The sequence below is a fragment of the Bufo gargarizans genome, chromosome 2 (genome assembly GCF_014858855.1).
Source record: "Bufo gargarizans isolate SCDJY-AF-19 chromosome 2, ASM1485885v1, whole genome shotgun sequence".
In the NCBI taxonomy this organism is placed as follows: domain Eukaryota; kingdom Metazoa; phylum Chordata; class Amphibia; order Anura; family Bufonidae; genus Bufo; species Bufo gargarizans.
Window position 1 is genome coordinate 701320405 of NC_058081.1, and position 15340 is coordinate 701335744.

Sequence of the window (15340 nt, forward strand, 5' to 3'; positions counted from 1 at the left end):
TCACTGGCTCTTATATCCATCTTAACCACCCATCACCTGTTCTTATACCGGGGCCCCTCACCCACCACATGCGCTTATACCAGGGACCCTCAACCATCACTGGTTCTTATATCCATCTTACTCACCCATCACCTGCTCTTATACCGGGGCCCCTCACCCACCCCATGCTCTTATACCTGGAACCATCACTGATTCTTAAATTCATCTTACTCCCCCATCCCCAGTCCTCATAGTGGGGCCCCTCACCCATCACCAGTCCACATGGTGGGCCCCTCACCTGTAGGACGCCATTCTGGATCCTATGGCCCTGCTGTCTCCCGGCCTTGTGTTGGTTCACATGGGTTCTGCTCATCCTAGCTCCGCTGGCCATCCGGGTCACCACTGACTGGACTGTTGTCTGCGGTACATGTGATATACCCGACGGTAGGTGCTGCACTTATAATTAGCCTTCAGTGATGTCACGTCATAAATCTGGGCGTGTGCCTCTGGAAATTGGTGCCTGCCATCAGGGGACAGCTCGTCCTGACAAACCTGCACTAGGCGTGTGACACCGAGGACAGCGGCCTAATCCAGGATCCAGGACGCTCCAATCACTGTGGCAATTACCAGCAGATCCTCCCTGGCCGAGACCCCCCTCCAAGACCAGAGCGCCCAACCTGGGGTGAGGGGACACCTCCGCTGCAACCGAAAAGGCACAAGGTATCAGACAGGCGCAAACATGGCCGCTAATGTAAGTATCAGACAGGACATAATTGCAGGATTCTTACGGCAGCTCTGGATGTGACTGGAGTAGAAGACATGATGTAACCACAAGACTGTGACAACAGCTGTGAATGTGACTGGAGTATAAGACATGATGTAACCACAAGACTGTGACAGCAGCTGTGAATGTGACTGGAGTATAAGACATGATGTAACCACAAGACTGTGGCAGCATCTCTGGATGTGACTGGGGTATAAAACATGATGCCCGTCATCAGTAACTCGTGACATCAGCTCTGGATGTGACTAGAGTATAAGATATGACATAACAGCAGGTAAGTGACAGCAACTCTGGAAATGGCTAGAGTATAATACATAACCACAGACTTGTGAAAGCAACTCTAGCTGTGAGTAGAGTATAAGACAAGGCAGCTTTATGACAGAAGCTCTGGATGTGACTGGAGTATAAAACATGATGTATGTCACCAGTAACTTTGTCACCAGCGCTTAGAAGTGGAGTTCTCCTTTAAGGACGATGACCACCTATCAGTACGCTGGCTGCTGATGACACCAGGAATGTTGGCGGCTGTTCTGCTCGGAGATAAATCCAGTAGAGTTTGCCCCAGGTGTTTGCTCTGTGAAATTAGCGCTAATGCCCGGACTCCTGCCAAGAAAAACACCGGGCACAACTGTAAATGGTGTCTGCGACAGGTGAGGTAAAAGCTGCCCGGGCTAGAAGACCTGGCCGAGGGGACAAACGCTGGCATCCAAGGGGCAAGGCAGGAAGGATGATGGGACCGTCTGCATCACCATACACCTGAAATACTCTGTGCTGCTGCAGAATTATTTGGAGGGACAATGATTTATCTGTGCCAATTTCTAGTTATTTCGAAGAGGAGGTGTTATTCATCATGTCTAGTAGGAGTAGTCACTATCCCCGGAGAGGGGATGTTGGGGATTACGGTCCCATCACATTCAGAGGTTCACCCTGTATATCATGTGATTGGGCTCTGACCCAAGACCCCGGTTATCCCACAAATCATGAGGAGCACTTGGGGCTGGAGACCCTGGAGAACACGCAGCCCAGTATCTTGGTGGAGAAGCCCCCAGCCCGGGATCCTGCTGACCGCACTGACCCTCTGCCTCCAGCTGGTAACATGGAGGCAGGAGATCCCACAGGTTCAGAAGGGAAGGCTGCCCTCACATAAAGGGTACCGTCAGCAGGTGACCACACAGGGGCCACAGCTGTGTCCAATACAAGGGCCACACTAAGAAAGCAGGGCTGAGGTCACTGCTCGTGTGTCCAGAGGAAGACTGTATAAAGATCAAGTGTAAGAATGCACTATGGCTGCCACCATTATGGGGGCACTGTGGCTCAAACTATTATAGGGGCAATGTGGCTGCCATTAAGGGGCATGTGCCATTGTTATGGGGGCCCTTTTTGTCACCACTCTTGTGGGGACATTGTGGCTGTCACTGTTATGGGGGCACTGTGGCTACCATTTGTCATGGGGGCACTGTGAGTACCCTTAGATATAGGGGCACTTAGGCTAGCATTGTTACGGGGCACGGTGCTGTCTTTGTTATGGGGCTCTGAGGCTGGCATTATAGAGAACAGCGCTGGCTTTGTTATGGGGGCACTGTGGCTGGCTTTGTTACTAGTGCACTCTAGCTGGTTTTGTTATGGGGGCACTGTAGCTGCCACTAGGAGGGCACTGTGGGTGCTATTTGATATAAGGGCACCGAGGCTGGCATTATGGGGCACAGTGCTGGTTTTGATATGGGGACACTTTGGCTACCACGCTTGTGGGGGCATTGTGGCTATCACAGTTATGGGAGCACTGTGGCTGTCACAGTTATGGGGGGCACTGTGAGTACCATTTGATATAGGGGCACTTAGGTTAGCATCGTTACGGGGCAAGGTGCTGTCTTTGTTATGGGGCACTGTGCATGCCATTTGACAAAGGGGCACTGAGGCTGGCGTTATAGAACATAGTGCTGGCTTTGTTAGGGGGCACTGTGGCTGGTCTTGCTGCTAGTGCACTGCAGCTGGTTTTGTTATGAGGCACTGTGGCTGCCATTATGAGGGCACTGTGCTGGTTTTGTTATGGGGCACAGTGGCTGCCACTAAGAGGGCACAGTGCTGGTTTTGTTATGGGGCACTGTGGCTGTCACTGTTAAAGAGGGCACTGTGAGTGCCAACTGTTATGGTGGCACAGTGCCTGCCAATTTGTGTGTCTCGTTTCCATCTGGGGCAGGAATGCGGTAGTGGAATGTGGTGATGGCAGCGGGCAGGTTGAACGACATTGTGATATCATAAATAATCTGCAACGTGTAATAATCTCCCAGGAACAACGCCTTAGGGGATGTGGAGATGGGGATAAGGTTAGGTTAACACGACCGGACGGATTTCATCTCCTCAATCGTAAGGGAGGGGGGCGGTTGGGATAGGGGCCTGATTGCTTGTATTCCGTTGTTTTTCAAGAAAAATGTTTAATAAAAATTATCTGATTTAAAAAAAATAATCTCCCAGCAGCCTGATATCATGGGAACTGGTGCCTCCAGTTATACCAGCTGTCCTATATCGTAGCCATGGATATTACATAAATGTTATATATATACTGCGGGTGACACCCGCAGCAGCGGGCACCGGGTCAATCCCATAATATGACAGCTGTGCAGGGCACTGCCAGCCCACCCTGCACACTATATTCACGCTATATGGGATACTTCCACATGCCACCCACAGGGGCTTCTATGCCCTCCCATTCTAATTCCATAGGCATTGATATGGAGTTAGTTTCCCCTTTGCTCCTCTGGGAAGGCTTTCTACATGATTTTGGAAATGTTTGCCCGTTCACCCAGAAGAACATTGGCGAGGTCAGGCACTGACGTTGGACAAGTGGGTCTAAAGGGTCAGACTTCTCTGTTCTACGTCAGCCTAAAGGCGTTGGATAGGATTGAGGTCCGGGCGCTGTGTGGACCAGTCAAATTATCTGAACCAAGCCTTTATGGACCGTGCTTTGTGCACTGGGGCACAGTCATGCTGGAACAGAAAAGGGTCTTCCCCAAACAGTTCCCACAAAGCTGGAAGCATACAATTGCTGAAGCATTAAAAGGAGTTTTCCGAGACTTTAAAGGGATATTCTGGTAGGTAAAAGTTATCACCTATTCTACAATTGGGATCCCCACTGATCACAAGAATGGGGGCCACGTACCTCCTGCAGGCCCCTTGCTGCTCCCCTGAAAGGATTGGAGCGGCCGGTCACATGTGTGTAGCTGCTCCATTCATTTCTATGGGAGTTCCGAAGATAGCCGTGTACACCGACACCCCGAGCCCCCGCCGATCAGCTGTCTGAGAAGGCATGACGCTCCTGTGAGCGCCATGCCTTTCTCTCAGCTTTGCCTAGGCCAGTGCCAAGACATTCATCGGTCACGTGGCCTAGGAGCAGCTCAGCTCCATAGAAGTGAATGGGTCTGAGCGCGATACCAAGCACAGCCACTATACAATGTACGGCGCTGTGCTTAGAGAGTGCGGAGAAGGCCGCGGCTCTCACAGGAGCACCACTGCCTTCTTAAACAGCTGATCAGCGGGGGTCCTAGGTGTCGGACCCCCAAGATCAGATAATGATGATCTATACCAGTGATTCTCAACCTGGTCGGCCTCGGACCCTTAGTTCCAGTAAAGGGATATTTTAAAAGGGTTTTCTTTTCCAAGAGTTATATACTGATGACCAATGGATAGTGTAGGGCAGGGACGCTCAACCTGCGGCTCTCCAGCTGTTGAAAAACTACAACTCCCACCATGCCCTGCTGTAGGCTGATAGCTGTAGACTGTCCAAGCATTCTGGGAGTTGTAGATTTGCAATAGCTGGAGGGCCGCAGGTTGAGCATCCCTGCCCTATACTATCCATGGGTCCTCAGTATATTACTCTTGGAAAACCCTTTTAAGATATCCCTTCACTGGAACTAAGGGTCCGAGGCCGACCCCTGAAGACACCGCAGAGCATTATCCCTCCTCCACCAGACTTTACAGTTGGCACAATGCAGTCAGGCAGCTAATGTTCTCCTGGCATTCACCAGACTTGTCCATCAGACTTCAGATAGAGAAGCTTGATCCATCAATCCACAGAAGATATTTCCACCACTCCAGGGGACGACGTGCTTTACACCAATCCATTCCACACTTGGCATTGTGCTTGGTGATGTGACGCTTGCATGCTGCTCCTTGCCATGCCATGAAGCTCCTGGAGCACAGATTTTGTGCTGATGTTAATGGCAGAGGGGGTCTGGACGCTGCAGTTATGGAGTCAGCAGAGCGTCGGTGACTTAGGCACTATGCTCCTCAGCATGCGGCAACTCCGCTCTGTAAATTTACGTGGTCTCCACTTTGTGACCGGGTTGTTGTGGTTTCTAAACACTTCCACATTACAATAATGCCGCTCACAGGTAATGGCGGAATATCAAGGAGGGAAGAAATTTCAGGAAGAGAGTTGTGGCAGTGGTGACATCCTATTACAAGACAAAGGTGGAATTCAGCGAGATCTTTACAATGAGCCTTTCCGTCACACATGTCTGTAATGGCAGACTGCATGCCTGGGGGCTGGATGTTATACACCTGTAGTAATGGCAGACTGCATGCCTGGGGGCTGGATGTTATACACCTGTGGTAATGGCAGACTGCATGCCTGGGGGCTGGATGTTATACACCTGTGGTAATGGCAGACTGCATGGGTGGGGGCTGGATGTTATACAGATGTAGCAGGGTTAGAACTCCAGCTCTTAACTCAAATTTCTTAACTCATCACGTTATCTTGAGACAAAAGCCATTGAAAAGCAATTGAAGGTGTTTGCTTAGATTTAGATAACACAACTCAGAAATCTCAGAAAACAGGAGTGTTAACTCTGCTCCATCCGTACATCTGTGGTAATGGAAGACTGCATCTGTGGGGGCTGGATGTTATACACCTGTGGTAATGGAAGACTGCATCTGTGGGGGCTGGATGTTATACACCTGTAGTAATGGAAGACTGCATGGGTGGGGGCTGGATGTTATACACCTGTGATAATGGCAGACTGCATGGGTGGGGGCTGGATGTTATACACCTGTGGTAATGGCAAACTGCATGGGTGGGGGCTGGATGTTATACACTGTGGTAATGGCAAACTGCATGGGTGGGGGCTGGATGTTATACACTGTGGTAATGGCAGACTGCATGGGTGGGGGCTGGATGTTATACACCTGTGGTAATGGCAGACTGCATGGGTGGGGGCTGGATGTTATACACCTGTGGTAATGGCAGACTGCATGGGTGGGGGCTGGATGTTATACACCTGTGGTAATGGCAGACTGCATGGGTGGGGGCTGGATGTTATACACCTGTGGTAATGGCAGACTGCATGGGTGGGGGCTGGATGTTATACACCTGTAGTAATGGCAGACTGCATGCCTGGGGGCTGGATGTTATACACCTGTGGTAATGGCAGACTGCATGGGTGGGAGCTGAATGTTAGACACCTGTGGTAATGGCAGACAACATAGCTCAGGGATGTATGTTATACACTTGTGGTACTGGCAGACTGCATGCCTAGGGGCTGGATTTTATACACCTGTTTTATTGGCAGACTGCATCGCTAAGGGCTGGATTTTATACACCTGTGGTAATGGCAGACTGCATGGCTATGGGCTGGATCTTCTACATCTGTGGCAATAGGACTGTATGAAACGGCTGAATTCAATGGTAAAGAGCTGTGTCCCAATACTTTTCTCCATATGGTACCCAATGACCCATTCAGGTATGGACTTCAAGGTGTCTGGTAATATCTGGCACCAAGATGATAGCAGCAGATCCTCTAAGTCCTGTAAATTGCGACATGCGGCCTCCATGGATCGGACTTGCTTTCTTGAGAGTTTGGAGACAAGTCATCACTTTGCTCTCTTTATAATGTTCCTTATTCCAGGACAGTTTTTTCAGTTTGGACAGAATATTATCCTGCGGAAAGACAGCCACTACCAACAGGGGGCACCGTTGGAGGTACTTGTTTGTACAGTGTTTAGGTATGGGGTACGTGTCACATCCACAAGTTGTCCGGACCCAAGGTTTCCAGCAGAACATTGCCTACAGCATCACACTGCCTCCACCGGCTTGTCTTCTTCTTATAGTGCATTCTGGTGCCAGGTAAGTGACGGACATGGACCTGGCCATCCACAATGTAACCTGATTCATCAGACCAAGCCACCTTCTTCCATTGCTCCAGTTATGATGTTCATGTTTCCATTCTAGGCACTTTGGACCGTGGTCAGCATAGACGTTCTGCAGCTGTGTGTCCTGACACCTTACCATCATGGCCAGCAATAACATTTTCAGAAGTTTGCCCTACAGTAGATCTTCCATGGTATTGGACCAAATGGGGTAGACCCCCCCCCCCCCCCATGCATCATCATTGAGTCTGGAGAGGACACTTTACCGGTTGTCCTTCCATAGACCACGTTTGGTAGGTACTAATCACTGCATACCAGGTACACCCCACAAGACCTGCCATTTTGGAGATGCTCTGACCCAGTCATCTAGACATCAAAACTTAACCCTTCATGAAAGCTGCTCAGATCCTTACATTTGCCAATTTTTCTTGCTTCCAACATATCAATGTCACGAACGGACTCCTCACTTGCTGCCTAATATGTCCCACGAAGAAAAAGAAACACAATGCAACAGCCCTCTGCAAACCAAATAAGGTACAATAATGCCAAAGTTATAGAAAATATTCTGGTGCTGATGCTACGCTCATTTTGTAAATTAGAGATTCTTGGCAAATACATTTTGTACAAAATTATTTGTGCCATTTTTGGTGCCATAATGGCCTCCATTAAATCCAGGGAATGCAGGTACCAACATGCATGCTTAGCGCACTCTATACCTTTCCTGGTGCCAGACGGCTTCCAATGAATGCAATGAGAGCATTTTCTTTGTGTTTCTAGCCATGGCGGCGTGCGCCCGCGCATTGGGATGTGCTGACTGACCCCCATTTTTTGATGCCATCCCCGACAGGCGCAACTGAGGGAAGCAGGAAGTCTTACCAATAAAATAAGTACCATGCATATAATAGAGCAACAGGACTGTGTATAAGCTAGAGTAATGAAAGGACTGCGTACATAATAGGACTGCTTATATACTAGAGTAACAGAAGCACTGCGTATATAATAGAGTGAGGGCTCATGCACACGGCCGTTGGCCGACTGTGGCCACATTGCGTCCCGCATACAGCGGGTTCACAATACAAGGGCACCGGCAGTGTGCACCTCGCATCACGGATGCGGACCCGTTCACTTGAATGGGTCCGCAATCTGGGAAATGCAGTGCGGAACGGAGGCACGGTTTAGAAGCCCATGGAAGCACAACTTTTTTTGCGGTGCGGACCGTCAGATGCAGATCACGGACCCCATTCAAGTTAATAAGTTTGCGATCTGCATGGGGCGGCTTCACGGTCGGTACCCGTGCATTGCGGACCACAATTTACGGTCCACAGCACAGGTCAGGCCAGCACACTGTCGTGTGCATGAGCCCTAAGGCTGAGTTCACATGATTGTATAGCTTTGTGTTCTTCTGATCTGTCAGAACAGAAAAACTAAAAAAAAAAAAAAACAGATCCGTTCCTTATGATCAGTTTGCATCAGTTTTGTGTATTTTTGACCTGCAAGCAGGAACATTTCTCCCTTCAGAAATAACTGATCTCTGATGGCTCAAACTGATCATAACTAACGGATCCGTTTTTTTTCCTGCTCTTCTGACGGATTAGTAGAACAGAAAGCTAAACGGTGATAGTCCTAATAGAAGTAATGTGTATATATATAGTAGAGTACTAGAAGGACTGTATATATAATAGAGCAACAGAAGGACTGTGTATATAATAGAGTAATAGAAGGACCATGTATATAATAGGGTACTAGAAGGACTATGTATATAATAAAGTACTAGAAGGACTGTGTATATAATAGTAATAGAAGGACTGTGTATATAATAGAGTACTAGAAGGACTGTGTATATAATAGAGTACTAGAAGGACTGTGTATATAATAGTAATAGAAGGACTGTGTATATAATAGAGTACTAGAAGGACTGTGTATATAATAGAGTACTAGAAGGACTGTGTATATAATAGAGTACTAGAAGGACCGTGTATATAATAGAGTACTAGAAGGACCGTGTATATAATAGAGTACTAGAAGGACCGTGTATATAATAGAGTACTAGAAGGACCGTGTATATAATAGAGTACTAGAAGGACTGTGTATATAATAGAGCAATAGAAGGACTGTGTATATAATAGAGTAATAGAAGGACTGTGTATATAATAGTAATAGAAGGACTGCATATATAATAGAGTACTAGAAGGACTGCATATATAATACAGTAATAGAAGGACTGCATATATAATAGGAGTAATGAAAGGACTGCATATATAATAGGAGTAATAGAAGGACTGAATTTATAATACAGTAATAGAAGGAATGCATATATAATAGAGTACTAGAAGGACCGTGTATATACAGACGTGGACAAAATTGTTGGTACCCTTTGGTCAATGAAAGAAAAAGTCACAATGGTCACAGAAATAACTTTAATCTGACAAAAGTAATAATAAATTAAAATTCTATAAATGTTAACCAATGAAAGTCAGACATTGTTTTTCAACCATGCTTCAACAGAATTATGTAAAAAAATAAACTCATGAAACAGGCATGGACAAAAATGATGGTACCCCTAACTTAATATTTTGTTGCGCAACCTTTTGAGGCAATCACTGCAATCAAACGCTTCCTGTAACTGTCAATGAGACATCTGCACCTCTCAGCAGGTATTTTGGCCCACTCCTCATGAGCAAACTGCTCCAGTTGTGTCCGGTTTGAAGGGTGCCTTTTCCAGACTGCATGTTTCAGCTCCTTCCAAAGATGCTCAATAGGATTGAGGTCAGGGCTCATAGAAGGCCACTTTAGAATAGTCCAATTTTTTCCTCTTAGCCATTCTTGGGTGTTTTTAGCGGTGTGTTTTGGGTCATTGTCCTGTTGCAAGACCCATGACCTGCGACTGAGACCAAGCTTTCTGACACTGGCTAGTACATTTCTCTCTAGAATTCCTTGATAGTCTTGAGATTTCATTGTACCCTGCACAGATTCAAGACACCCTGTGCCAGACGCAGCAAAGCAGCCCCAGAACATAACAGAGCCTCCTCCATGTTTCACAGTAGGGACAGTGTTCTTTTCTTGATATGCTTCATTTTTTCGTCTGTGAACATACAGCTGATGTGCCTTGGCAAAAACTTCGATTTTTGTCTCATCTGTCCACAGGACATTCTCCCAGAAGCTTTGTGGCTTGTCAACATGTAGTTTGGCATATTCCAGTCTTGCTTTTTTATGATTCGTTTTCAACAATGGTGTCCTCCTTGGTCGTCTCCCATGTAGTCCACTTTGGCTCAAACAACGACGGATGGTGCGATCTGACACTGATGTTCCTTGAGCATGAAGTTCACCTTGAATCTCTTTAGAAGTCTTTCTAGGCTCTTTTGTTACCATTCGGATTATCCGTCTCTTAGATTTGTCATCAATTTTCCTCCTGCGGCCACGTCCAGGGAGGTTGGCTACAGTCCCATGGATCTTAAACTTATGAATAATATGTGCAACTGTACTCACAGGAACATCTAGTTGCTTGGAGATGGTCTTATAGCCTTTACCTTTAACATGCTTGTCTATAATTTTCTTTCTGATCTCTTGAGACAGCTCTTTCCTTTGCTTCCTCTGGTCCATGTCGAGTGTGGTACACACCATATCACCAAACAACACAGTGATTACCTGGAGCCATATATATAGGCCCAATGGCTGATTACAAGGTTGTAGACACCTGTGATGCTAATTAGTGGACACACCTTGAATTAACATGTCCCTTTGGTCACATTATGTTCTGTGTTTTCTAGGGGTACCATCATTTTTGTCCATGCCTGTTTCATGAGTTTATTTTTTTACATAATTCTGTTGAAGCATGGTTGAAAAACAATGTCTGACTTTCATTGGTTAACATTTATAGAATTTTAATTTATTATTACTTTTGTCAGATTAAAGTTATTTCTGTGACCATTGTGACTTTTTCTTTCATTGACCAAAGGGTACCAACAATTTTGTCCACGTCTGTAATAGAGTAATAGAAGGACTGTGTATATAATAGAGTACTAGAAGGACTGTGTATATAATAGAGTACTAGAAGGACTGTGTATATAATAGAGTACTAGAAGGACTGTGTATATAAGAGTACTAGAAGGACTGTGTATATAATAGAGTAATAGAAGGACTGTGTATATAATAGAGTACTAGAAGGACTGTGTATATAATAGTAATAGAAGGACTGTGTATATAATAGAGTACTAGAAGGACTGTGTATATAATAGAGTACTAGAAGGACTGTGTATATAATAGAGTACTAGAAGGACCGTGTATATAATAGAGTACTAGAAGGACCATGTATATAATAGGGTACTAGAAGGACTATGTATATAATAGACTACTAGAAGGACTGTGTATATAATAGGGTACTAGAAGGACTATGTATAGAATAGAGTAAGGCCTCTTGCACATGACTGTATGGCTTTTTCAGTATTTTGCAGTGCGAGAAAAAACGCATCCGCAAAAAATACGGATGATGTCCATGTGCATTCCGTTTTTTGTGGCCGCTGATAGAACAGTCCTATCCTTGTCCGTTATGCAGACAATAATAGGATATGTTCTATCTTTGAACAAAAAAATGTAAATACAGAAACAGAAGGTTTTTTTTTGCGGATCCATTGAAATTAATGATTCCGTATACGAAACACAAAAAACGTAAACGGAAAAAAAACTTTTGTGTGCAAGAGGCCCAAAAGAAGGACTGCATATATATTAGAGTACTAGAAGGACTATGTATATAATAGAGTACTAGAAGGACTATGTATATAATAGAGTACTAGACGGACTGCATAATAGTGCATATATAATAGCGTAATAGAAGCACTGCGTATATATAGAGTAAAAGAAGGACTGTGTATATAATAGAGTACTAGAAGGACTATGTATATAATAGAGTACTAGAAGGACTATGTATATAATAGAGTACTAGAAGGACTATGTATATAATAGAGTACTAGAAGGACTATGTATATAATAGAGTACTAGAAGGACTATGTATATAATAGAGTACTAGAAGGACTATGTATATAATAGAGTACTAGAAGGACTGTGTATATAATAGAGTACTAGAAGGACTGTGTATATAATAGAGTAATAGAAGGACTGTGTATATATAGAGTACTAGACGGACTGCATAATAGTGCATATATAATAGAGTAAAAGAAGGACTGTGTATATAATAGAGTACTAGAAGGACTGTGTATATAATAGAGTACTAGAAGGACTGTGTATATAATAGAGTAAAAGAAGGACTGTGTATATAATAGAGTACTAGAAGGACTGTGTATATAATAGAGTACTAGAAGGACTGTGTATATAATAGAGTACTAGAAGGACTGTGTATATAATAGAGTACTAGAAGGACTGTGTATATAATAGAGCAATAGAAGGACTGTGTATAATAGCATCTTAGGTAAATACATAAAATCTAAATCCTCCCTGAAGAACTGAATATCTGCAATTCATAAAGTATATCCAAACTATATCTGTGTAGATGTAGCAGAGCTGAGTTTCTAATTTAACATAAATAAGTTAAATCACTATATCATCTGTACTCAAAGTTATCACTGTGCTATATACTGTGCTACATAGGACTGCAGATGACATCTACTACATTATCTGTACTCAGCTAATTCTCACTGTGTTTATCTGTGGTGTTACATGGGACTGCAGGTGACATCTACTACATTATCTGTACTCAGCTAGTTCTCACTGTGTTTATCTGTGGTGTTACATGGGACTGCAGGTGACATCTACTACATTATCTGTACTCAGCTAGTTCTCACTGTGTTTATCTGTGGTGTTACATGGGACTGCAGGTGACATCTACTACATTATCTGTACTCAGCTAGTTCTCACTGTGTTTATCTGTGGTGTTACATGAGACTGCAGGTGACATCTACTACATTATCTGTACTCAGAGAGTTCCCACTGTGTTTTTTATCTGTGGTGTTACATAGGACTGCAGGTGACATCTACTACATTATCTGTAATCAGAGAGTTATCACTGTGTTATCTGTGGTGTTACATAGGACTGCAGGTGACATCTACTACATTAACTGCAGTCAGATAGTTATCAATCACTATGTTATCTGTGGTGTTACATAGGACTGCAGACGACATCTACTACATTACTTGCAGTCAGATAGTTATCAATCATTATATTATCTGTGGTGTTACATAGGACTGCAGGTGACATCTACTACCTTACCTGCAGTCAGATAGTTATCGCTGTGTTATTACATAGGACTGCAGGTGACATCTACTACATTATCTGTGTTATCAGTGGTGTTACATAGGACTGCAGGTGACATCTACTACATTATCTGTACTCAGAGGTGTATCATTATATTATCTGTGGCGTTACATAGGACTGCAGGTGACATCTACTACATTATCTATAATCAGAGTTCCCACTGTGTTTATCTGTGGTGTTACATAGGACTGCAGGTGACATCTACTACATTACCTGCAGTCAGATAGTTATCGCTGTGTTATTACACAGGACTGCAGGTAACATCTGGAGGGTACACGGCTCTGTGCGCTGTGTCTGCCTCCTCCAGTCCCTGATAAAGCTGCAGGCTGGTGGTTACTCACACAGGACGCGTCCATGGCCAGTGCGGGGCCGTCCTCCTCCTCCTCCCGGGACACTCCGCCGCTGCTCCCGGCCATCCTGCAGCGCTCCCCGGATCCCGGCTGCAGTTTGTTCCGCTGCCCCCCTCCTCCTCCTCCTCCTCCTCCTCCCTCCGGATGGGCGGGGGCCGGGAGGAGGCAGGTACAGAGTGCGGGCACCCGGCTGACAGGGCGCCTCTCCGGGGCTGGGTACCCAGCTTTCCGGGGCTCCTGAGCTCGCAGCAGCAGGGGATGGCCGTCGCTCACCCGGCTGTTCTGCATCGGCTTGTGTGTTTGACTGCTGACGCCACAGAAACGATATCGGGCGATCAGATCGGACAGAATTCGCAGCAGACGGGCGATGCTGCTTTAATAGTTCTTGCCTATGCAAGTCTTGGTCCCTAGTTGGGTGACATGTTGTCACTGATAACCAACAGCTCCAGCAAGGGTACCCTGTGGCATGGTTGATTCTGTGCCTTGGAAAGTTGGGCTACATCCAATATGGCCGACTTAATGGTGTGCTCACACTTTCCCAGACTCCAGTATAATGTGGTCACCCAGCTTTTCTAGGAACAGGAGTGTGTGACCCTGGGACTGGTATTTCCTAGGGTCTGTGGTTTGGGGCGTAGGCGCAGAGGATCGGGTTCCCTCTCGGCTCAGGTGTCAGCGCGGCTCTTGTTCTCAGCTCCCATTGTACGTCCTGCGACAATAGAAGCGACAGATGAGCCCCCGCAGCCACTGATCACATGACAGACAGGGGGCGACAGCTGGGGGGATAGAACGGGCCAGCACCAGGCCGGGACGGTAGAGCGGGCCAGCACCAGGCCGGGGTGGTAGAGCGGGCCAGCACCAGGCCGGGATGGTAGAGCGGGCCAGCACCAGGCCGGGATGGTAGAGCGGGCCAGCACCAGGCCGGGATGGTAGAGCGGGCCAGCACCAGGCCGGGATGGTAGAGCGGGCCAGCACCAGGCCGGGATGGTAGAGCGGGCCAGCACCAGGCCGGGATGGTAGAACGGGCCAGCACCAGGCCGGGACGGTAGAGCGGGCCAGCACCAGGCCGGGGTGGTAGAGCGGGCCAGCACCAGGGCGGGATGGTAGAGCGGGCCAGCACCAGGGCGGGATGGTAGAGCGGGCCAGCACCAGGGCGGGATGGTAGAACGGGCCAGCACCAGGGCGGGATGGTAGAGCGGGCCAGAACCAGGGCGGGATGGTAGAGCGGGACAGAACCAGGGCGGGATGGTAGAGCGGGCCAGCACCAGGGCGGGATGGTAGAGCGGGCCAGCACCAGGGCGGGATGGTAGAGCGGGCCAGCACCAGGGCGGGATGGTGGAGCGGGCCAGCACCAGGGCGGGATGGTGGAGCGGGCCAGCACCAGGGCGGGATGGTGGAGCGGGCCAGCACCAGGGCGGGATGGTAGAGCGTGTCAGCACCAGGGCAGGATGGTAGAGCGGACCAGAACCAGGGCGGGATGGTAGAGCGGGCCAGCACCAGGGCGGGATGGTAGAGCGGGCCAGCACCAGGGCGGGATGGTAGAGCGGGCCAGCACCAGGGTGGGATGGTAGAGTGGGCCAGCACCAGGGTGGGATGGTAGAGTGGGCCAGGGTGGGATGGTAGAGCGGTCCAGAACCAGGCCAGGATGGTAGAGTAGTCCAGAACTGGTCCGGGATGGAAGAGCGGGCCAGCACCAGTCCAGGATAGCAGAGTGTGCCAGGGTGGGATGGCAGAGCGGGCAGGCAAGGATAGTAGAGCCATCGAACACTAGGGTGGGGTGGTAGAGCGGGCCAGCATCACCAGTCCAGGATGGCAGTGAGTGTG

The 15340-nt window shown here is 47.3% G+C and overlaps 1 protein-coding gene across 2 annotated transcripts in view; it reads right to left on the reverse strand.

Annotated features, from left to right (window-relative positions):
• LOC122929030 (RAP1 GTPase activating protein) overlaps positions 1-15340 on the reverse strand; it is a 73493-nt gene that overhangs the window by 20202 nt on the left and 37951 nt on the right. The window lies entirely within an intron of this gene.